We start from the raw sequence: 24,611 nt of genomic DNA, 5'->3' as shown, positions 1-24,611 counted from the left end.
AGTGAGGAGAGGGCATCCTCTGGGAAGCAGGATCTTCACACAGTCTGCAAGCGCCACCCAGTGGACAGGAAAGAGAATGCCGCTTCTGTTTCTGGAGAAAGCAGGGCTTCCGAAACCTGTCCCGGGGACCCCGCAGCCAGACGAGTTTTCGGGATATTCACAGTGAATACGCAGGGGAGATAAATTGACATACACCAGGAAACCCTGGGTTCAAGGATGAAACGTAAACCATAAATCTGCCCTTAAAAGGGAGAACAGGATTTGTACAAGTCAGCAGCAATTTTTTTTCTTTTTTTTCTTTTTAATTTATCATTTTCAACATTATATCCATATAGATATTTTGCCAGCACCAGATACATTTAAATCATAACACCCCAAGTATAAACATTTTTACAAAAATTATCTGAACTTCTAAGAAATCAGTGGGGGGGGGGGAAAAGAAATTAAGTGGTTCTTTTAAATTACAGATTATTTTCCAATATTATAACTAGGTCGCCTGGTGAATAGCAGATAACATAACATAACTGCACTAATCACACAACAGGATGCTCAGGGGCTAAGGTTCCAAAAACCTTTGCAACTGTAAAGGGTCAACAAATATATATTTTGAATTCTGGTGCCTTATAATACATCTACTAGGGTATCTAAGGTTAAAACTAGCTCCTCTGAATAACACTTTGGATCACACAGATAAAAAAATGTTTCCGTCTTTCTTGAGTTGGTCTTGAGATATCCGGATATATCTATACTTTACTGCCATAAAACAGCTCTAAACGGTTACGCAAAAATCTTTTCATTATGAATTCTCTATCTGCAACGAGTGTACATGAAACAAACAAGGTCATTCTATTTAGTATTTCTGTATCAACAGATGTGCTGCTGCTCTTATGATCATCCCCAGAAGTACATGCTGCTGCTCTTATGATCACCCCCAGAGGCACGTGCTGCTGCTCTTATGATCACCCCCAGAAGTACGTGCTGCTGCTCTTATGATCATCCCCAGACGCACGTGCTGCTGCTCTTATGATCACCCCCAGAGGCACGTGCTGCTGCTCTTATGATCACCCCCAGAAGTACATGCTGCTGCTCTTATGATCACCCCCAGAAGTACATGCTGCTGCTCTTATGATCACCCCCAGAGGCAGATGCTGCTGCTCTTATGATCACCCCCAGAGGCACGTGCAGATGCTCTGATTATCCCCAGAGGCACGTGCTGCTGCTCTTATGATCACCCCCAGAGGCACGTGCTGCTGCTCTTATGATCACCCCCAGAGGCAGATGCTGCTGCTCTTATGATCATCCCCAGAGCCATGTGCAGATGCTCTGATTATCCCCAGAGCCACGTGCGGCTGCTCTGATTATCCCCAGAGCCACGTGCAGATGCTCTGATTATCCCCAGAGGCACGTGTGGCTGCTCTTATGATTTTCCCCAGAAGCAAGTCTTGCTGATCTTATGATCATCCCCAGAAGACGTGCTATTGCTCTTATGATTGTCCTGAAAAATATGTACTGCAGCTCTCATGATCACCCCCAGATGCACATGCTGCTGTTCTTATGATCACCCCCAGAGGCAGATGCTGCTGTTCTTATGATCACCCCCAGAGGTACATGCGGCTGCTCTTATGATCACTAGGGATGTGAATCATTTTTTGACGATTTAAAATATCGTCCGATATATTTTAAATCGTCAAAAATCGTTAGAGCCGCGATACAATAACAGGGGGAGGGGAAGGGGGAGGGCGGGAAAACTGGCACACTAAAACAACCCTAAAACCCACCCCGACCCTTTAAAATAAATCCCCCACCCTCCCAAACCCCCCCAAAATGCCTTAAATTACCTGGGGTCCAGAGGAAGGGTCCCGGTGTGATCTTTTACTCTCGGACCTCCGGTGCGTTGTAGAAATGGCGCCGGCGCTACCTTTGACCTGTCATATGACAGGGCAGAGGTAGCGCCGGCGCCATTTTGTTTTTTTGTCCCCCGATGGCAGGAGCGTAGGAGATCACTCCCGGACCCCCGCTGGACCCCCAGGGACTTTTGGCCAGCTTGGGGGGCCTCCTGACCCCCACAAGACTTGCCAAAAGTCCAGCGGGGGTCTGGGAACGACTTCCTGCCTGCGAATCGTTTTTCCGTACGGAAAACGATTCGCGGTAGGAGATCGCTCCCGGACCCCCCTGGACCCCCAGGGACTTTTGGCCAGCTTGGGGGGGCCTCCTGACCCCCACAAGACTTGCCGGCGCCATTTTGCGCAAAATGGCGCCGGCCGTACGGCAACACGATTCGACTGCAGGAGGTCGTTCCGGACCCCTGCTGGACTTTTGGCAAGTCTTGTGGGGGTCAGGAGGCCCCCCCCCCCCCAAGCTGGCCAAAAGTCCCTGGGGGTCCAGCGGGGGTCCGGGAGCGATCTCCTACCGTGAATCGTTTTTCCATACGGAAAAACGATTCGCGTGCAGGAAGTCGTTCCCGGACCCCCGCTGGACTTTTGGCAAGTCTTGTGGGGGTCAGGAGGCCCCCACAAGCTGGCCAAAAGTCCCTGGGGGTCCAGCGGGGGTCCGGGAGCGATCTCCTACGCTCCTGACGTCGGGGGACAAAAAACAAAATGGCGCCAGCGCTACCTTTGACCTGTCATATGACAAGGTAAAGGTAGCGCCAGCGCCATTTCTACAACGCACCGGAGGTCCGAGAGTAAAAGATTACACCGGGACCCTTCCTCTGGACCCCAGGTAATTTAAGGCATTTTGGGGGGGTTCGGGAGGGTGGGGGATTTATTTTAAAGGGTCGGGGTGGGTTTTAGGGATGTTTTAGTGTGCCGGTTTTCGATTTACACAATTTACACGATATTTAAAAAACCTAAACTGCGACGATCCGATTCCCTCCCCCTCCCAGCCGAAATCGATCGTTAAGACGATCGATCACACGATTCACATCTCTAATGATCACCCCCAGAGGCAGATGCTGCTGCTCTTATAATCACCCCCAGAGGCAGATGCTGCTGCTCTTATGATCACCCCCAGACGCACGTGCTGCTGCTCTTATGATCACCCCCAGAGGCAGATGCTGCTGCTCTTATGATCATCCCCAGACGCATGTGCTGCTGCTCTTATGATCACCCCCAGAGGCACATGCTGCTGCTCTTATGATCATCCCCAGACGCATGTGCTGCTACTCTTATGATCATCCCCAGACGCACGTGCTGCTGCTCTTATGATCACCCCCAGAGGCAGATGCTGCTGCTCTTATAATCAATCACCCCCAGAGGCAGATGCTGCTGCTCTTATGATCACCCCCAGAGGCACGTGCTGCTGCTCTCATGATTGTCCACAGAAGCATGTGCTGATGCTGTTCTTTTTCCTCAGTATTCCGGGCTAAATTTGTCTTGCTTTTCTTCACATGGATGTGGCATAAAATACAGTTTAATAGAATAATTTGGACCTAGCCAGAGTGGGGATAACAGGGTACAGAAGGTATGCAATACTGAAATCATAGCTAACAAGAATATATTTTGAAAGATAAATGATAAAATTGTAAAATAATGTTTGCAAGGAATATTCAGGTAAATAAAGCTACCTGGGTATCTGTAGAAATTAATTTCAGAACTTGATAAATTATAGTAATAACTGAAAGAATCTTACAGACAGTATTCTCATACTCCACTGTGAATGAGGTCACCTTTACCCCCATCAGGCCTGCAGACTTCCATGTATTGTTCTAGGGGGTGTTCTCCACCGGGGATGGGATGGATTAGCTGGGCTTTCCAGGCAGGCTGCTGGGGATAGCAGAGAAGCTGCTTCAAATGAGCTTCAGCCGACATCGGAGGTGATCGTGATCAATCAGCTCATGCTGGAACATTCTGTGCCTGGAGGAGGTGGCCAGGGACTGAACCAGACAGGAGTTGGCCATGGAAGATGAGGAGGTAATGGGTAGCTATGGACAAAGAGGGTGGAGAAGTAGAAGTCAAAGCAGCAGGAGCTGAAGAAGTAGCGATATGATCTTGAGAAGGGACCGGACCAGTTGGGTCAGTGGAATAAGTGCAGCCAGCACAAACATGTTCAACTCAGTGCAGAGAAAGAAACCAGCTCCAGCTAACCCTCTGCTGAAAAGCTCACAAAGGTACGGTGTAGTCAGAGGTGCTGGCAGTGCAGCAAAGTATGATGCAAAAGTGCTGTCCCTTTACTTCAGGGCATGGGTAAGATGGGTATTGTTTATATGGGTAATTATTCCTGCTCTGGCTGGATCATAGGACTCCAGCTCTTGGGGGGATAACTAAGTCTTGCAGACTGGGTGCTCCGCTGCTCTCTGCCGGTTGTGTAGGAAGCAGGGGATGGATGGCATGTACACACGGCTGACTGATCTAAAATGATAGCATGGTACTGGAAATTATTTTCTTAGCTCACAGGCTGGGCAGCTACGCTGATCTCCGGATGCACCAGACCAGCACAGCCAGCTCATGAATATTAGGAACACTCACACGGTGCTATGTGTCGGCTGACCCCTGGATAGTGTCTGGAATCAGATACTTCATCTCCGACCACCGCCATCATATGCCTCTCAATTTCTCTTTTACAGATGGGGAATGGTGGGGGGGGGGGCACTATTGGGGTTCTCTAAAAATAGATAGACCCTGTAATGGAGGCTGTAAGCGCTACAACATCTCCATGGGCTGCTCCACTATCCCCATCTCTCCTATAATTATAGGGTGGGGGGCACTACATGTTAAGGATGGCAATGAGTCAAGCAGAATAAAAGTTTTGCAGGAAATAAACTGCACTCTGGAATCCTTATGGATAGAAATTCCAAGGGTAAAAGAGAAGACTATAGTAGTAGGGATATACTACCGCCCACCTGGCCAGGATGAGGAAACAGACTGCAAAATGCTAACAGAGCTTAGACCGGCCTGAGAGTGGAGTTCAAAAGAAGCTTGGACAAGTTCCTGAAGGAGCAGTCTGTAAATAGTTATTAGCCAGGTAGACTTGGGAAAGCCAGTGCTTTTCACTGGGAGTGAAATATAAGAAATACATTAGAACAAAAGAACATAAGAACATGCTATACTGGGTCAGACCAAGGGTCCATCAAGCCCAGCATCCTGTTTCTAACAGTGGCCAATCCAGGCCATAAGAACCTGGCAAGTACCCAAAAACTAAGTCTATTCCATGTTACCGTTGCTAGTAATAGTGGTGGTTATTATCTAAGTCAACTTAATTAATAGCAGGTAATGGACTTCTCCTCCAAGAACTTATCCAATCCTTTTTTTAAACACAGCTATACTAACTGCACTAACCACATCTTCTGGCAACAAAATCCAGAGTTGAATTGTGCGTTGAGTGAAAAAGAATTTTCTCCAATTAGTTTTAAATGTGCCACATGCTAACTTCATGGAGTGCCCCCTAGTCTTTCTATTATCCGAAAGAGTAAAAAACAGATTCACATCTACCCGTTCTAGACCTCTCATGATTTTAAACACCTCTATCATATCCCCCCTCAGCCGTCTCTTCTCCAAGCTGAAAAGTCCTAACCTCTTTAGTCTTTCCTCATAGGGGAGCTGTTCCATTCCCCTTATCATTTTGGTAGCCCTTCTCTGTACCTTCTCCATCACAATTATATCTTTTTTTAGATGCGGCGACCAGAATTGTACACAGTATTCAAGGTGTGGTCTCACCATGGAGCGATACAGAGGCATTATGATATTTTCCATTTTATTCACCATTCCCTTTCTAATAATTCCCAACATTGTTTGCTTTTTTGACTGCTGCAGCACACTGAACCGATGATTTCAATGTGTTATCCACTATGACGCCTAGATCTCTTTCTTGGGTAGTAGCATCTAATATGGAACCTAACATTGTGTAACTATAGCATGGGTTATTTTTTCCTATATGCATCACCTTGCACTCGTCCACATTAAATTTCATCTGCCATTTTGATGCCCAATTTTCCAGCCTCACAAGGTCTTATGGGGATATGGTGGGTACTTGTGACGCGGGTTGGCCACTATTGGAGACAAGATTCTGGGCTCGATGTTCCTTGGTCTGACCCAGCATGGCAATTCCTATGTTTTTATTAATTATTTATCTATTTCGGAGTTCCAATAAAGATCATCAAAACGGTTAACAAGAGAAACAAACATAAGTATTTTGATAATCTGCCATCTGGCTGCTTTCATTGACCTGCTTTTGGTGAGCTGCCTCGTTCTTCCCTTTGATGATTTGCAGGATGGTCTCTGTCCATCACCCCACAGATGTCCTATAATGACCTTATCTGTTTGCCTTCAAGACAGGGATTCACGTGACTTCTTCTGCGGACAATGTTTGAGTCTCCCTAAGCTTCTCCCACCCACTGACCATGTCTTCTTTCATCAAATAAGTACAAACTGAGCTAAGAACGATGCTGTCTTCTGTTTGAAATGGCTCTCAAGGCATTATCTTGCTGCACGGACATTGCGCTCACAGGATCAGAAGCTTCTAGATATACCCTCAATTAAAGATTAGAAATTGCAGGCATCTAGAAAAAGGGCAATTCTAATCATGGGTCAAGTATTCTGGAATAAGTTAGATAAGGAGTTATGTGAAGACGCTGACTTTCTTCATATTAGGAAACATGTTAAAGTAATTTTGTTTAAAAAAAAGTTTATGGAGGGGATTGATTTTATGTGTTATGCAGTTTAATGTTGTCATGTATGTCTGATTATGTACATTTTCTTGGAATCCGCAATGAATAGTTTGTACTGGAATATGAGGAAACTAAGATGAATGAATGAATGAATGAATAATTCATCATTATTCCTAGCTTATTTTGCCCCCACTTGATGAAGGGAGTATAATGCAAAAATCTATAGGTGCAGCAATAAAAAGCCATCGCCTACAACTTGTTTGTTAACCTGCATGCCAATGACTGCTCTAAACCTAGTGACTGGATTAGTTTCACAATTTGTAATACTGCTACTGATTTATGTAAATACAGACAACTGAGATCGAGCTGTTGCATTTTCTCTGACAAAATGGCATCGTTTGGTTAATTAGCAACTGCTAAGAGGCTCCTTAAACAAGAAGCCCTGTCAAGGAGGAGGTAGTTTCAGAGACACTAACTGCTGTTATTTACTGACAGGGTATGATTTGTTGGTCAGTTGGCATCAACTCTTATGGGCCTTCCCTTAGCCTGGCTAATATTTCAACCCAATAGCAACTGGAACTCGTTTTGAGGGTAATTTTCAACAGTGTGGGTAGGTCAGCAGATGCAGGCAAAATTTGGGATCACAGAAAATTCTGCCCGCGTTTTATAAAGCGTGCAGCGGGAGCTCCAATGTTATAAAATATCACGTAGCTCCGCCCTGAAAGTGCATATATGTTATGTGATTATTGCAGGTTGTGCATGCTTTCGTAACAAGTGGACACATATTCTGCTTGGGAAAACATGTATGCACGTCCTTGCAATCACTAGTTCCCCAACACCTCCGGCAGGTCATCCAGACACTCCAGCACTCCGCTCAGAGCCCTCACCCCCCCCCCCCCCCCACCACCACTTAGCTCAGACCTCCCATCCAAAAACTGCAGACAAACCAGAAGTGTGATTTTATTCCTGCAACTCAATTAGCAGGGTGTAAAAGCCTGCCTACCAGGACAAAATTCTTCCATTGATTTTCACTCTGGTGCACAATGAATCTTCCATCTGACTACACACTGCTCTCCGCGTCTGTGAGCCTGCCGGGCATTTGCCTTCCACCAACAAAAACTTGGAAATCCCAGCTCTAGAAGTGGCAAGACTGGACATTGTGTTCTCCCTTGCTGGTCCCAGGATTTGGAAGGCTTTACCAGAAACTCTCAGAGAAACTTCTCATCTAAGAGACTTCAAAAGGAAATGTAAATACCTGTTTATTCAAACAGCCTTTCAAAACAGGAACTTTTTTAAACTCTTCAGAGCGTATTCTCCTACTTCTGGGCAAATGGTAAGTTTCAGCCGCAGTGTATGCATTTGTTTTGCTGTATGTCGTTTCGGGTCCATGAGTTTGTAGCGTTGTTTTAATTGTGCAATGTTTTAATTTTGTAAACCGTCTTGAACAATTCTTGTACACTGCGGTACATACATTTTACAAATAAATAAAATACAATATGCGTTTTCACACATTTTCATGCAAAATTCGGAAACCCGCCCCGGAATTCCATTAACAGCCCTCCCCCTCCTGTTGCATTCTGGCATTTCTTATACTTTTTAATTTGGTTTTCAGACTTTCTTCCCATCTTCACCTCCCCCCATTTTTCCATTCCTAAGATAAAATAACCCTGCTCTCCCCCTCCTCCATTTAAATGACCTTCTCCCTCACCCAGCAAGCAAAAGCAACCAATTCAAAATGCTACATTTTCTTCCTTAAAATAATGGGCTCTTCATTTAATGCAGGAGGGTTTGGGGGATTTTTTGGGGGGTTTTGGGTTTTTTGGAGTTTTTTTGCTGTCTTAACTCTGCAGGGTGTGAGACTGACTGTTTATGACATGCGAGTGAATGGACAGTAACACGAGTTGAACTCTTCTCGTCCTGGTATTACTCTTCATGCGTTTCTAATTTGCGCTCGTTCAACCATTTTTATTTTTCCGTGGGATTTCTCTACTGGTCCATGTTAAAGAATCAAGACTGTTGTTAGTCTGTGAGGTTTAGCAAGGGCATGGTCTGATAAGGATACCTGTCGTTCCAGCTCGCTCGTTAACCCAGGCCTCTCTCTTGAACACTGCATGTACCTGTAATGCGCTTGGCTGTTTGGTATGTTGGAAGCGCCAAAATGTGGAATATGAATCAAATAAACGAACTTGCAGCTATGGAGTTATATGAGCCCCCAGGTCTGCCGCTGGTTCCAGGCGCAAAGTGAAAAGGGGGCCGGCTGCAGCATGAACACGGTGGGGGAGCATCCACTTCTGGGGAAAAGAGAGCTTAGTCCTAAGAATTTGTTCTAAAAGCACCTACTGAATTATAGTAATCATTTTTTATACTGCTGCTATTTTGCATCAACAGAAATGCTGAAATCGGGCTCCCTCATTCCCACTCTCCAGTTTGATCCCTGGGCAATACCTTCTTTCCCCCTTCAGCTCAATCCTCACGTCTCTCCCCTTCCCCACCTTCCTTCCTCTTCCCTCCTCCCACCAGTTTAATCCCTGGACCAGGCCTCCCTCTGCCCAGCTTGATCTCTGGTCTTACCTCTCTCCATTTTCTTTAATCAGTCATCTTTAACCAAGCCTGATTGTCCCAATGGTAGCAGGTTGGGCAGTATACCCCACCAACAAGACCCACAGCCAGCTTCCGAGTCCTCTCCTTCCTGGCACAAGCTTCAGGTTACATGGAAAAGGTTTGATCAACCTATAAGGCAATAATGAAACTCCGGAGGGAGCCTGCAGGCCCAGCAGGGGAAGACGGATACTTCTGTATGCATGCAATGGCATACTGAGGGTCTCTGGCACCTGGGGTCCAATGCATGTGTGTCTCTCCACCATCCCCCCAATCCTTCTTGTACTAATGAACTAAAGAAATCTTGTACTAATGTACTAGAGAAATCCCGACCTGGTCAAACTTTAACCCAGCATCCACCCTAGAAATACAAACAATCATCAAAAAACTGAACCCAGCCATACACCCCCTCGACAGCATCCCGATACCAATCCTCAAATGAATCGAAACCACCATAACTAAAACTCTAACCGACATTGTAAACCTATCTCTCACGGAAGGAAACTACCCCAACTGCCTCAAATCAGCAATAAGTAAGCCTATCCTAAAAAAGAACACACGAGGAGACAGAGGCTAGCTGGAGCTTCGCCAATAACAGTCCGGGGTTTCCGCAGGTTGAGCCCTTGGGTATCCAGACCGCCTGGACTTAGGTGGGCCTCAGGTGGTCTCCCGGAGAGGTAGCAGAGGGGTGTGCCCACCACAAGCAAGGGTGCGCAGCTGATGCAGAGAGGATAGACCAGACCCGAACTGGAAGCTCCGGAGACTTCAGGGAGGTAACAGTTTAGGAAGGCCCTCCAGGCAAGACAGGCAGCATCTTTGGGTCTGGTCGGATGAAGGTCGCGGATGGAATCCAAGCAGGTTGGTCTGGTAGTCACTGAAGGCCAGAAGAGAGTGTCCGAGTGAAGCACAAGGGTCAAAGCCAGAGTATCAGTCCAGAGGTGGTCAGCCAAAACTGCGATCGGGCCCGATGCAAAAAAACCCACATGTGAATCAGAACCGGAATCGGAACTGATTCCGGTTCCGATTCACATCTCTACTTGCCAGGTTCTTATGGCCTGGAGACAGGATGCTGGGCTTGATGGACCCTTGGTCTGACCCAGTATGGCATGTTCTTATGTTCTTATGTTCTTACGTGCGACCGGCACACAGCATACATGTAACACGCTTCCCTGCTCAGCCGCCGGTGGGATAAGGTCCACGGATGGCCGCATGGGCCTCCCTGTCGGTCATCAGCTCCCTCCTATAGCCCTGCGCCTGGGGGCATTGCCCCCCCCCCCCCCCCCCGCCTCGGTGCGCCACTGAACCCCTGACTTTTGCGCCTGCCTTGAAGCAGGTGCAAAGTACAGGAAACTTCAAAATTAAATCCCCGCATGGACTCTCACTCACCACGGCCTGTCCCTGCCCTGCTGTAAACAACGCGTACACTTTTACCCACACTGATGTGGCGGAGACGGGGGGGGGGTGGTGACATGCAATATTCAAATCTCATTTTTACTTGGATAGACAGACATTTACTGTACCTACATAAAGTTGCAGATTTTTAAAAAGTACGCCCGCGCGTACTTTTGTTCGCGCGACCGGCGCAAACAAGAGTACGCCGGATTTTAATAGATACGCGCGTAGACGCGCGTATCTTTTAAAATCCGGGGTCGGTGCGCGCAAGGCTGTGCAAAATCGGAAGCCTGCATGCGCCGAGCAGCGCAGCCTGCCTCCGTTCCCTCCACCCTCCCGCACCTTCCCCTCCCTTCCCCTATCTAACCCACCCCCCCAGTCCTATCTAAACCCCCCCCACCTTTGTTTGAAAACTCGCACACGCCGGCCCGGCTGCTGGCGCACGATTCCCCGGCCTGGGAGCAGTTTCAGAGGCCTCAGCCATGCCCCCGAAATGCCCCCGGGCCGGAACCACGCCTGCAGCCCCGCCCCTGGATGACGCGCCGCCACGACACACTCCCCCCGACGCCCCCGACACACCCCCCCCCAGGAAAGCCCCGGGACTCTTGCACGTAGGAGCAGCTTGGGGCAGGTTTTCGGGGGGTACGTGTGTATCTTACGCACGTACCCCTTTGAAAATCTGCCCCAAAGTGTTTTGATTATTGCCTCATTAATTCTCCAAATATGAAATGGTCCGATACCTAAGAGACAGTCTTTAAGTTCCCTTACCAAAAAAGTTAGTGATGTGATTTAAATCATCCAAGAGATGTTCTGCCAAGAAGGCAAATAAATGGGGGGGTATACTGAATATAAATATATATCAAACAAATAAAAGCAAAAAATATACCACCAGTGGACTAAAAAGGCAGTCACGCTACGTTAGCCAATAAGCGAAGTAGTCCATGAAATTTAGCTTTTTCTAGAGCAGACATCCTCTCTATGTGGGACATAAACACAGACCATAATGCTTTGAATTGGGTCCCAAGATTCTTTTTATTGTTTAGTTAACGTTTAACTTATTTTAAATTTAGAAATGTATAGTCCTTCTTCCATGGTCCAAGACCTCGTCAAAGCAGATTACAACATATCACGTCTTTTGTAAAATAACATAAAAGGTTTCCAAGCTCAGGGGGTGGGTGTTCTGCTCTTGCTTCTCCTTCTCTGTCTCATCCTTTGTTCCACTTCTCTCGCCTCCTTTTTTATTTTCTCTCTCTCTCTCTCTCTCTCTCTTTTCTTCTTATCTTTTTTCTATACCTTTTCAGTTCTGTTGGGGGGGGGGGGGGAGAGCAGGGGGCGGGTCTCTGTCGCACGAGCCAGGGCTCGTGGTAACTGCGACGGCAAGCGCCCGTGCGGACTTATTTAACATGACCACTAGATGTCAGCAGAGCGTCACGGCCAAACCGGTCTCCGGCGGATCTCACCGCATTTCTTGCCTGAAGTAAGTTTAGCACAAAAAAAAAAAAAAAAAAGTAGACCTACGTGAAATCTTGAAACTTTAATAACAAAAAAAAAAGGTAGACTTTTGCTTCAAATGCAGACAGATATGAATAATGTAATAATCACGACCCTGCCGTGCAAGTAAATGAGCGTTACTAAAAGCTCCTGAATCCTCCGGGTGCTGTGTGCCCCTTTTTTATACCAGAGGATCTGAAAAGCGCAACCTCAGGGGGTGGGGAGGGGTCAGTTCAGGGGGGGCAGGTTTAAGAAGTTAATCGGTCAGCAGCACTAACATTTCACCTCAACCAGTTAACTTAGCCATCCATCTCTGGGCACCTGGAGCCCGGCGATCCTTCCCCTCCCAATGTCAAAGAAACTGAAGATCTCACCCCCTGACAGGTCCCCGATCCCCCCCCCCCCCCTCCCACCTGTCCAATGTAAATCAAAAAGGAGCCCCCTGGTCACCCTGGCATCCTCTAGAGCAGAGGTCACAGAAGGTGCGTGGCAGAGCCAGCAGAAGGCTGCTCTTTCATCAGTCTGGACAGGAGTTGGCTGAGTGATTTCTCCTTTATTGGGTATGACAGGAAGCTGCTTTTGCTTCACTCTCCTCTCCCAGGCCCAGTGGGAGGTTATTCCCTTCTCTTTCACCCGGATCAGAGCGAGATATCACCATCTCCTGTTCATAATGGGCCCGGCAGGACCCCAGCTTTACCTTCCTCTGCTCTGGGAATGATGAGCAGGAAGGGGTGGGAAAGAGGTGGTCGGAGGTGTGCTAGGTAGGGAAGGGGAGAGGGAAGGGCAGGGGGAGTTGAGCAGGGGAGGAAGGCAGCACAGGGAAGAGAATGCAGGGGTGGGGGGTGTCGGAATTGCTGGACAGGGATACGAGCATGTGAAGGGATGATTGAGTAGTTGGGAGAAGTGAGGGGTGATGGGGGCATGGAGGGGAAAGACAGGGTACAAGGGCCATAATATGTCAGTTTTGAGAATATGCATTTCTTCTATCTTTGAACTTTGCTTAGTGTAGGAGGAAATATATTTCTGTTTCTAGTTCTCTGGCTTTGCGCTGCATGCAGAAGGTCTTGGTGTTTCCATTCCAGTTTGTGTTTCTGCATTTGTAATTTATGGTATTTTATTCTATATTAGATGAAGGTAGGTCTGTCTGTATTCTGTTTGTGTGTGACTGAAATGTAGCATGTAGGGCTTTGTATCAGCCTTGTTTGTTGTATTTTCTCAATATGATATTGCACCGCTGCCTTTTCATGGGCAGGGCTATTGCTGTTTCATTTCTTGGAGTTAGTGCTGCTGAGGTATGGGCAGGACTGATAGACAGGTACAGAGTGGGGCTTGTTTGTATTATTTTACAATGCACCTGGTAGTAGAGGGAGTTTGTGGTGCTGCTATTGAGATGACACCACAATCAGAAAATCTTTTCTGTATGGTGAGTTGCACAGGGAAATGTCTTAAGTTCTGCTCTGCACTCGTTGTTAGGAAGCGGGAGATTCCTGTGCATACAGAGTATATGTTTATATTTAGTCCCATGATGGTCATGTCTTCAATGTGTCACACATGGGCAGACGGGGGTGGGGGGGGGGGGGGTGTAAGGCTGCATCCGCCTGCCGGCTCTGCCTTAGCAACTATTGGAAGGGTTGGAGCAGGAGGCATCAGGAAACTCTCAGGGGGCCTTTCTTGGGTTGTTTTTGTTTTGTTTTTTTTACATGGATGGGAAGGAGGTAGAGCTTTGTTTTCTTTGGCAGGGGGTGAGAGGGGGCTCACTGGCTCAGGAGGGCTTCTTGGAGGAATGGGGTATGTGTTAATTACATTTTCGGGAAGCTGCTGAAAGGGCAACATGGCCGGCTACATCACAGCCAGCAAGGTTGACTTACCCCTATTTTTCAGTCTCCACCAGGCTAGGCTGTAGCTGACAGTTCCCCTCACCTTAACCGGCTGTGTCACCTCGCCGCATTACCTGTACGGCCTACAAGTGGCCGTGCTTCTAGGGCTTGCAGGTGCCATATTTCCTCGTAGCATGGACAGGAATAGCCGGGCAGACTGAAGGGATCAGCTGGTATTTTTCTTGCCTTCATCGGGCCAATACTCAGAGAAAGCTGAGCACCTCACCCAGCTACCTAGAGTAAGGCAAATTTTCAGCTGCACTTAGGCATCTAAGTTATTGGCTGAAAATTCACCTAACTTTCAAAGCTATAACTAGGCACCTAAATATAGGACCGGTATTTTATTTTGGCCTATATTTAGGCACCCAACACCGAAAATCAGTGCCATGCACCATAGCTTCCTCCCCCGACCTGATCTCACCCCTGGCTCAGCCCACTTTTTAGTTGCACAGCATGGAGAATTTCAATTTTTGAAGACCTTGGTGACTAATTCCAGAAAGAGTTCTGGGGCAGGGCTCCCGATTGTAATGGCCGGATGAGGCACGGCGGGAGAGTCCATTAAAACGGGGGGGAGGGGGGGAACATCCCTGGGTAATTGTGAAGGAAGGCTAATGGAGGCCAGGGTCCCAGCTTTCCAAGTGAACTGGAAGAAAAAGGAGAAAAGAGGAACTATCAGAGCCAAACACACAAAAAAATAGTGTTTGGTTAAAAGAATGGCCCATCAGCGTGGGCTGGAAACGCGACACCTGCCCCACATCCAAGCTCCACTCTCTGCTTTCCTGGCTCACCATGGGATCCCATGGCTCTGATGCATCCTTGACCCTTTTGCCTTTCATGTTGCACGAACCTGAATCCACCTGAGCACAGTCTCGTTCCAACTAGTCCAGAATTGATCACTGCGGCCCAAAGCAATAGGTCCCAAATCCGGTTTTGTAGATGGTGGTGGAGGGGGGCAGAATCGTTTTTTCAGGATGACCAGAATATGAAAATTGACAGGATTCATAGACCACCCAGATATATTATGTATACACACACACAAATGTCTCATGAATATGCAGTTTTGGCATCTTGAAAACCAGATGCAGCTGGGAGAGTGAGAACCACATTTTGGATCCTTCTGTTCAGAAGCAGTAGCCGGATGACTGAAAACCTAACCGACTACGTGTGAATGTAACCGCTTAGATATTTTAGCTATCTGGCCTTGGCTGGCCGGATACATTGCTGCTTAACTGGATATCTTCAAAAGATATCCAGTTAAGTAGCAGTGTTTTGCATTAAAAAAAAAAAAAAGAGGGACCTGTAGCCAGAGTTCCTTCCTCCCCCTCCCCCCCCAAAAATTTTTTTATAGATTACACGCTCCACCCCACATCCCTTCCTAAAAGTTAAAATAGATCCGTGGTCTGCGGGGGTTCTCTTAAAAAATAAAAACCAGTTTCCATCCCATCCACCTGTTGTCCTTAAGTCATGGGCTGGCCCCGCCTCCACCTCCCTCAGGCCCCCCAGCACTTAAAAAATATTACCTGCTTCAGGGGCTTCCAGCCCAACTTTTGGGAAAAACCGGGCTGGAAGCGCAAGTTACTCATGGTTGACTCTTCAGCAGGGATCAGCCCTGGAAGCATAAACTATGGGTCATTTACTCTCTTAAAGCCCAGCTTCTGCCTGGAAGGACCCAGGAGCAGCAAAGCCCTTACCTCACTCCCAGCAGAAAGGAGAGGGAGGGGCCAGCCCAGGGCTTAGGAACAAGAGAGGAGGAGGGGGGGGGGCAGGGTCCAGGGTGGGAAAACCCAGCTTCTCTCTCCCTATGCTCGCCAGGGCAGGGAGCTTCCGTCTCGGAGTCAGGGGACTAGAGGAAAGCAGAAAAAAATCTCCAAATCGAGCTCACGAAATAGCAATAGACTGAGAGACACACCTCCTGGCCAGGTTTTGCTCCAGGAAAAGTGCAGAGTTTGTTTCCTATTCTGTGCAGCCAGGGGGGGTGTGGGAGATAGCCGTACTCGTACAGCGAAACAACCAAAAACAACAAAAAAAAGGCTCCCCCCCCCCCCGTTTCAAATTCTAAACCAAATTGCGCTGAACTGTTAACCCCCACCCACCTGCCCTTGAGCTGGCAGGAAGCCACCACTGCAGCAATCACGGGGGGGGGGGACGGTAGCAAAGTGGTATGCGCCAACCCCCTCCGCTCCCTCCCAGCTAGTGCACGTCCCACGGGGTGGGGGGTGCTCGCCGCATCCTGATCTCCAGAGCAAAAACCCCCCCTGTTTGGTGAGTTCTCGACGCCTCTGAACGCGTCCTTCGCTTCAGCCTCCCCCAGCAACCCCCCCCCCCCGGGTGGTGCCGCCCGCCACACATCTGTGGTCTACCCACGAGGCTCCCGCGGCGGCCACAGGCATCCCAGAAGGGCAGCCCTCCTCCCTCCCTCCCTCTTTTCGGTAAAGTCAATTTACATCCTGTTTTCTCTGTAACAAGCTGAGTGGAAATCCCCTGCTCTATCCTGTTCCCGTCTTAACATTATTAAAAAAATTTTTAAAAAGTATATTTATATTTTTGTGCCAAACCACAGGAAGCCCCAACTCTCGTGGGGGGATGGGGGATACCAGATCCTGCTGAACTGTTTCTTTCCTCTTTTCGGTGCACACGTGCGTGTGTTTAGCTCCGAAGCTTAGGTTTGCCCCCGTGATTTGCAAAGTGAGCTGGTGATGCTCAGCTGCCTCCAGCAGAGGCCCGAGGCGCCGGTATTCTGCACCGGCCAGAACAGTTAACTACACTCGGAAGCGACTTGGCAGGTGCACGGCAGCGCTCGCTGTTTTTGTTATTGTTGTTGTTATCGTGATTCGTATAGCGCGTTACCAGATGTATGCAGCGCTATAGAGAGACACGCTTAATAGACCGCACCCTACCCCCTTGGATCTCACAGTCTAGTCATTGACGATGGAAAACATTACAAAAAAAAAAAAAAAGTTTGCAGGGCATCTGTATCCAGGATATGGAAAGACTGTTCTGAATGGCATTCTCATGATTTGCATGTTTCCTTCCTCTGCACTTCAGTAGAAAAATTGCCCTTCTCTCTACACTGAAGTGACTACAGCTGTGTTTAATGATTGCTGCTTTAGTAGGCCCAGAGCCCAGGCATTGGACAGCCTCTCCTTAGGTCTTTGTTCTTCGATCTTCATATTTCAGATGGCCGAGTCCATTTGGGTATACACTGGAATTAATTAACCCCGGCATATCCTCCTCCAGCAGAGGGTGCTATTTTGATGTACGAAAGGACCTCTGATCCCTGGGCGCGGGGCCTGGGCCTGACCCTGAGTTGATGCCCTGGAGTCGGGAATTAGCCTCCTGGCTGGGCCCAGGCATCGGAACCCAACATCCAGGTTGGGCCCTGGCATCAGGCCTGGCTTCGGGCTGAGATCCAGGCATCAGGACCAGGCCAGGATGTGGCATCGGTTTCAGTAAGTGTGGGTGGGAGTCAGGAAATTTCCCTTGCCTGGGCCTTTGTTCAGGTCTCAGCCAAGGCCCCAACATCGGGCCAGGGCTAAGGCTGAGACTCCAGCATCGTGTTCAGACATAGGCCAGGACCCCTGCTTTGGGTCTTGGCCTATTCCCAAAGCAAAACCCTGGCTTTAGGCCTAGAGCTATCCAAGGACTTTTTTTTTATAATCGGTTTTCAAAACAAAATGAGAATCTGACAAAATTTCATCAAAATTTAACTCATTCTATTTTTAAAGCAACCCAAAATGAAATAGCAAACTTCATCTCATTTCCTATTTTGTTTTTCTCAAATGCCAGTCCCTACTTTATAAATATGAGAGTAAATAAATACAGCTCTGAACCTTTTTGACAATCATTTCCATCTTGTATTTTACATTATAAAAATAAAGTAGTTTTCCAGCCTTGCTTGTGACTGTATAATTTATTTTCTTTTTATTGGGTGAGGATAAGGGATCTCAAGTGTCAGTAGAGGGAGGATGACACAGAGATGGGGAGAGGAGAAGGAGAGGGTGACGGGGATGGGAATGGGGAGACGAAGGGTGAAGGACCGCGAATGGGGAAAGAAGAGGGTCAGAGGACTGGGGATGGGTGGGAGGAGCGTGAAAAGGAAAGAGGAATAGAGATGGGGAGGATAAAAGTTGGGGAACATCAAGGAAGGGGAGAGGTGTGAGAAAATCAGGGAATCGGCTGGGGGAAGATGAGGGAGAGGGAGGGAGGTTCTGGGATTGAAGAAGGGGAGAAGGAAGTAGGAGGAGTTGTATGGTGGGTTTCCGGATCTGGTGAGAAAGGAGAGATAGGAAGGGAGGGAGGTTCCAGGATGTGGGAGATAGAATACGAGATCAAGGGAGAGAAGATCTAAATTGTGGTAGGGGGGGGGAGGAAGAGAGTAGGAGAGGAGGACGATATCCCTACTGCACTTTGTTCGTAAAATCCCTTGCATCTCCTTTATAACTTCCCACTCATACAATACACACATACATTAACACTGCCCCTCCCCACTCCTCTCTCTCACTTATACCCCCAGTGGATCCCCTCTCATCCACCCAACCACTCTCTTCATCCCCAATGAGCCACCATTCAACTAGAGGCATATTGAGGGGGGTGGCAGGGGGGTCAATGCCCCCAGGCACAGGGCCATGGGGGGGGGGAGGTTGCTGATGGCCAACATAGGGAGGCCCACGCAGCCGCCAATCGATCTCATCCCACCAGTGGCTGAGAGGCAAGTGTACCGTTCCTTTCCTGTGTGCCAGCTACTGTTCCCTCTATGCTGCGCGAGCGAGTTGCCATGCACAGCGGGACCGTGGTGGAGCGCATCCCATCACGGCCTGAAGAAAACAAGTCACCTCAAAACCTACAGGCGCTCCTTCTTCCTGCCTGTGCAACCCTGGAAGCAAAATGTTGCCGGAGCCACGCAAGCAGGAAGGAGGAAGAGCATCCACCCATGTGCAAAATTCCAGCGTTTGTGGCAGGGCGCTGTGAATCCCATCTCGTGGTGGCCCGAGAAGAAGAGGCCCAGTAGCAGGGCAGCTGCAGATCCCAACGCACAGCATCTCAAGAAGATCAGGGCTGCCGGAACCCATCTCACAGCGACCCTTGAAAAGGAGGCTCGGAGGCGAGAGGGAGCTTGAGGCCCTGTAGAATTTGTGTGTGTGTGTGTGCTTATGAGAGTGAGTTAAGAGACTGAGTGTGAAAGAAAGTGAGTTGAGAGTCTGCAGGAGTGAGAGCCTGTATGTTCAGAAAGAGCATGTGAAAGCCTCTGTGTATGTGGCCAGTGTGTGTGAGTGTGACAGTATGTGAGAGTGAGAGCCTGTGTGTGCGTGTGTGAGAGAGTGAGAGCATGTGAAAGAGCCAGTGTGTATGTGTAAGAGAGAGACAGCATGTGAGAGTGAGAACCTGTGTATGTGTGTGAGAGAGCATGTGAGAATGAGAGCCTGAGTGTGTGTGTGTGTAAGAGAGAGACAGCATGTGAGAGTGAGAACTCTGTGAGTGTGTATGACAGCATGTGAGAGTGAGAGCCTGTGTATGTGTGTGAGAGAGAGCATGTGAGAATGAGAGCCTGAATGTGTGTGAGAGAGAGAGACAGTGTGTGAGGAGTGCCTGAGTGTGTGTTTGAGGGAGGAAGGGAAGAAGACAGGTGGAGAGAAAAGAAATAGAAAAAAGAGACCCTGTAAAAGGAATTGGCCAAAGGCCAAGAAAGGGAAAGTGGCAAAAAAAGCCTGTGACAACCGATTAGAAAACAAAGGTTAAAAAAAAAATTTGAATTTTTAGTTTTGGCATGTTATCTTTGGGAATGTGCAAGAGTAGCACTTTCTCTATGCTGATCTGACGATGTACGAGATCAGCTTGGAGGAACTGGAAGCTCTGCAAATTTTTTATACTGCCAAGGCCTGCAAAGAGGAGGCAGTAGAACTGGCTTCAGTGCCAGTAGCAGCAATCGATGCCTCCCCAATAGCCATGCGGCATCAGTGACAGTGGCAGCAGAGGAATGAGAGAGGTTCCGAGGTTGCTGGCAAAAGAAAGAGATGGGGGTCTGCCTTTAGTGTGTGTATGTGTATGAATGGGAGTCTGCCTGGGGGTGTATGTATGTGAATGCATGGGTGCCTGCCTGAGGGTGTGTGTGTGAGAGAATGAATGTGTGCATGCCTGGGGGATGGGGAGGGAGTGGTGTGAAAATGACTGGGAGCTTGCCTGGGTGTGTGTGTGTGTATGTATGTGAGGGAGTCACAGAGTTAGAGCGTGTGTGTGTGTGTATGAGAGATTCCGAAGGAGTAAGAGTTTGTTTGGGGGGGATGGGGGGAGAGAGAGTGTCTTAGAGCTTGAGAGTGTGTCAGTGTCTGTTAGAGAGAGAGGGGTTGTGGGTGTGTTTAAGAGCATGTGTGTATGTGACAGTGTATGCGTGAGAGAGCATAGACATGTGAGTATGTGTGAGAGAGAGAGGATACATTTTGTGCAACCCCCAAACCCCTAATCCTTGACAATTTCAGGGTGACTGGAAATCAAGATTTCCCAGATATGGACAGCAGGGCATTTTTTTTTTAATCCTTATTAATTTTAATTATTGGGTGTTATTTGATATTTTTATTATTTATTTATTTATTTAAAGATTTTTTTTTATATACTGGGGCACGTTAACAAAAAAACATCACCCCGGTTCACATTGTAACATAACATAGCAACAAGCTTTACAATAGTTTAATGTCAATCAAACAGGAGGTAAAATAGGTCAACTAATATATGTGCTGTTCTGAAATATTTTATTAGTGCTTGGGAATTTTTAAAAAAATGTATATGATTTTAATTCATTGAAGTTATTCTTTTTGTCAGTAGTTTTAAAATATTCTTTTATTAGTATGGTTTTATTATTATAATTGATGCTTTATATTTCCTGATTTTGTTTGTTTTATGAGGAATTGTGGTTCTGTTTTTCCATTGTTACACACAGCCTCTGGCTTCTTGGGCTTTCCATTTCAGTTTTTGTCTGCATATTGCTGGTTCTAATTTGTGATCCTTTATTCTGTATTTGGTGAGGGTCTGTCTCAGCTCTGTGCATGTGACCAAGGTGAGAGATTCTGCTAGTCACTAGCAGAATCTAGTGTGTAGGGTCTGTGTAGGGATCTATAGCAAGCGGGTTTGTTTCACTTCCCCAGTAGGTGGTGTATTGGTATTCTAGGACCCAGTGTAATATTTACCCTTGCTTTATCTTGTTGTTTGAGTCCTTGATGTTATTACTGTTATGTTAGGATGGGATTGCAGTATAGATTTTGAGTGTCTTCTTTGTGGGGTTTTGTGTTAGTTCACAATGTGTCTGGCAGTGGAAGGTGTTTGTGCTGCTGTTACTGTGAGGTGACACCAGAATTTGAAAATATCTTTTTAGTATGATGAGCTGTAAGGGAAACATCCAAGCTCCATTGTTTGGGGGAATTTCCGTGGATGCACAGTATATTACATAAATGGAGGTGCAGGGTTTATATTGACATTCTGCCCCTTCCTATATATTCCAGACTTCACTCTCATAGCCATTTAGAATTAGTTGAATGAGGCTATAAAATAATTTTATAGTATGAAACTGGCCAGCTTTTTTAAATTACGCAGAAGACCCTTTGGACTTTTTTATTAACACTTTTTTATATCCAATTTTAAAGCAGGATCCATGCTATAGAGGTGGGTGTGATATGAGGAAATGCCATTTTGGCTTCCCCACTCCAAATTCTTCTGTCTAGAGATGCCACTGATTTTCTGTGACCTTAAGCATTAGTACAAGAAGGATGGCGGGGGGGGGGGAGGGCAATTGGAGAGGCACACACATGCATTGCCCCCCCCCCCCCAAGCACCGGAGACCCTCTCTGCTCCACTGCACTCAACCCATCCTAATCTCCCCAAAACTATCTCCTTTTCCTGTGTCTGCTGCAGGTCATAGGAGGTTTTGTATTTTGGGGCCTCCCCTTGGTTTGTTTCCACCTTTATTGGGAATGGGTTTTATCCTTCCTGTAAAAGGGGCTGGCAATACTGTTTTAAGAAGAGGGAGTAGGAGATAGGAATCTAGAGGGGTAAACAATTTGTTTCATTTATCTGCTTGCTTTTGGGAAGTCTTTTCCCCACAAATTTCAATTTGTTTAATGTTTGATTTGTTTCTTTAATTTAAAAAAAAAAACAAATCAAACTTTAAAAAAAAAACCCCAAACAAAAAAAAGGAAACAGGGCTTCCCAAAGGCTCCTGATTCCACCAACATCCCTCCCACCCAGAAAAGTGCCGAGGTCAGGATCATCCCCAGCCCCTATTTACCCGATCCTTTAGGGATCTGCTGACAAGGCCTAGGCCCGGGCCTCATCCTCAGCCTTGTACAGGCTTAAGGCCACTGTAGGTTGCCATGACCTTGACCTAGGCTCTACGCAAGACTGAGGCTTAGAGGCCTGGTCCCGAAGCCTCAGCCTAAGTCCAACACGGGCCTAAACTGGATGCCAGGGACTGATGCTCGGCTCTGGTCTGAAGTCTACGTCCTGACGCATGGGCCTCAGTCTAGGCTAGGATCTGGCCCCAGGCCTAAAACAATGGCACAGCCTGGAAGCCAATTCTTGACACTGGGACCTCAGCCCGGACCCTGGCCCTACAGCAGGGCCTGCACCAGATAACAGGGTCCTGATACCTGGGCCTCAGCCAAGGGTCAGGCCTAGTCCCAGAGCTCAGGCCCCGGAGCTCCAATAAACGCATCTTATTTTCTCTTCTGTGTCCTTGAATTTATGCCATCCACTGGGGCTGCACGGAGTTAATTAACTCCAGTTCATCATCCCCACCGAATGGTGCCATTTTGATATATGGCAACTAATTTAATTGCCATACATCAAAATGGTGCCCTATGCAAAGGAAGATGTGTCTGAGTTAATTAACTCCGGCATGAACCCAGCAGACGCCATCAGTTCAAGAACACAGAAGAAGAAAGAAGATGCATCCCATGGAGCTCGAAGGCCTGGACCTGACCCTGGGCCCCAGTATCGGGTCTGGATCTGGGCCAAGGCCCTGGCATCTGGTCCTGGTCTCTGGACCGGGTCCTGGCATTGGGCCTCGGTGTGATAAGGAAAGCAAAGAGAGAATTTGAAAAAAAAAGCTTGCCTTGGAAGCAAAAACTCATAATAAAAACTTTTTCAGGTATATTTAAAGTAAAAAGCCTGCAAGTGAGTCAGTTGGACCATTAGAGATCAAGGGGTAAAAGGGGCACTTAGGGATGACAAAGCCATAACAGAGAGCTAAATGAATTCTTTGCTTCAGAAATTCACCGAGGAAGATGTAAGAGATATACCCATATCAGGAATCAAATAGTACCACCAGTATATTTTAAACACCTCACAAATGTGCAAAACCAAATATATGTAGGCCCCTTACTTTAAGGGTCTGTATTGTGCAACAGACTCTATTGTTGTATAGGGTCACCTTGCTTTAATTTAGATTTTTATCAATTGTCCATTTTTGTTAAGGTTTTTTCTATTATAGTAAAATTACACAACTCCAGGGAGGGGGACACAAATACTCATCTACTCCATGGTAGTTCACCCAAGGTTTTTTCTATTATAGTAAAATTACACAACTCCAGGGAGGGGGACACAAATACTCATCTACTCCATGGTAGTTCACCCGACACAGCTGTGTTTCGGACGATGCCGTCCTGCTTCAGGGGGTGTCCTTCAAAGTTTACTTTTGAGAGCGTCGTAGGGAAGCCTTTTGTACATTCATTGGTATTGCTTCTTTCTTATAATCCACGGCAGCCCCGTTGGACTGCCGTGGACGCTGTCCAACGGGGCTGCCGTGGATTATAAGAAAGAAGCAATACCAATGAATGTACAAAAGGCTTCCCTACGACGCTCTCAAAAGTAAACTTTGAAGGACACCCCCTGAAGCAGGACGGCATCGTCCGAAACACAGCTGTGTCGGGTGAACTACCATGGAGTAGATGAGTATTTGTGTCCCCCTCCCTGGAGTTGTGTAATTTTACTATAATAGAAAAAACCTTGGGTGAACTACCATGGAGTAGATGAGTATTTGTGTCCCCCTCCCTGGAGTTGTGTAATTTTACTATAATAGAAAAAACCTTAACAAAAATGGACAATTGATAAAAATCTAAATTAAAGCAAGGTGACCCTATACAACAATAGAGTCTGTTGCACAATACAGACCCTTAAAGTAAGGGGCCTACATATATTTGGTTTTGCACATTTGTGAGGTGTTTAAAATATACTGGTGGTACTATTTGATTCCTGATATTGTTGTTAGACAATTCAGTACACTGGAATACAGTGGTTTTGGGTGAATTGGTTGTGAGAGATATACCCATGCCAGGAATGATATTCAAAGGTGATGATTCAGAGGAACTGAAACAAATCTCAATGAATCTGGAAGATGTACTAGGGCAAATTGGCAAACTAAAGAGTAGCAAATCACCTGGATCAGATGGTATACATCCCAGAGGGCTGAAAGAACTGAGAAATGAAATGAAATTGCAGACTTTCTATTGGAAAGTTGTAAACTATCAGTAACATCATCTATGGTGCCTGAAGACTGGAGCATTGCCAATGTAATGCCAATTTTTAAAAAGGGATCAAGGGATGATCCAGGAAACTACAGACTAGTGAGTCTGACGCCTGTGCCAGACAAAATGGTAGAAACGATC

This window comes from Rhinatrema bivittatum, chromosome 2 (assembly GCF_901001135.1).
Source record: "Rhinatrema bivittatum chromosome 2, aRhiBiv1.1, whole genome shotgun sequence".
NCBI classification, from domain to species: domain Eukaryota; kingdom Metazoa; phylum Chordata; class Amphibia; order Gymnophiona; family Rhinatrematidae; genus Rhinatrema; species Rhinatrema bivittatum.
This window is presented reverse-complemented; position numbering follows the sequence as displayed.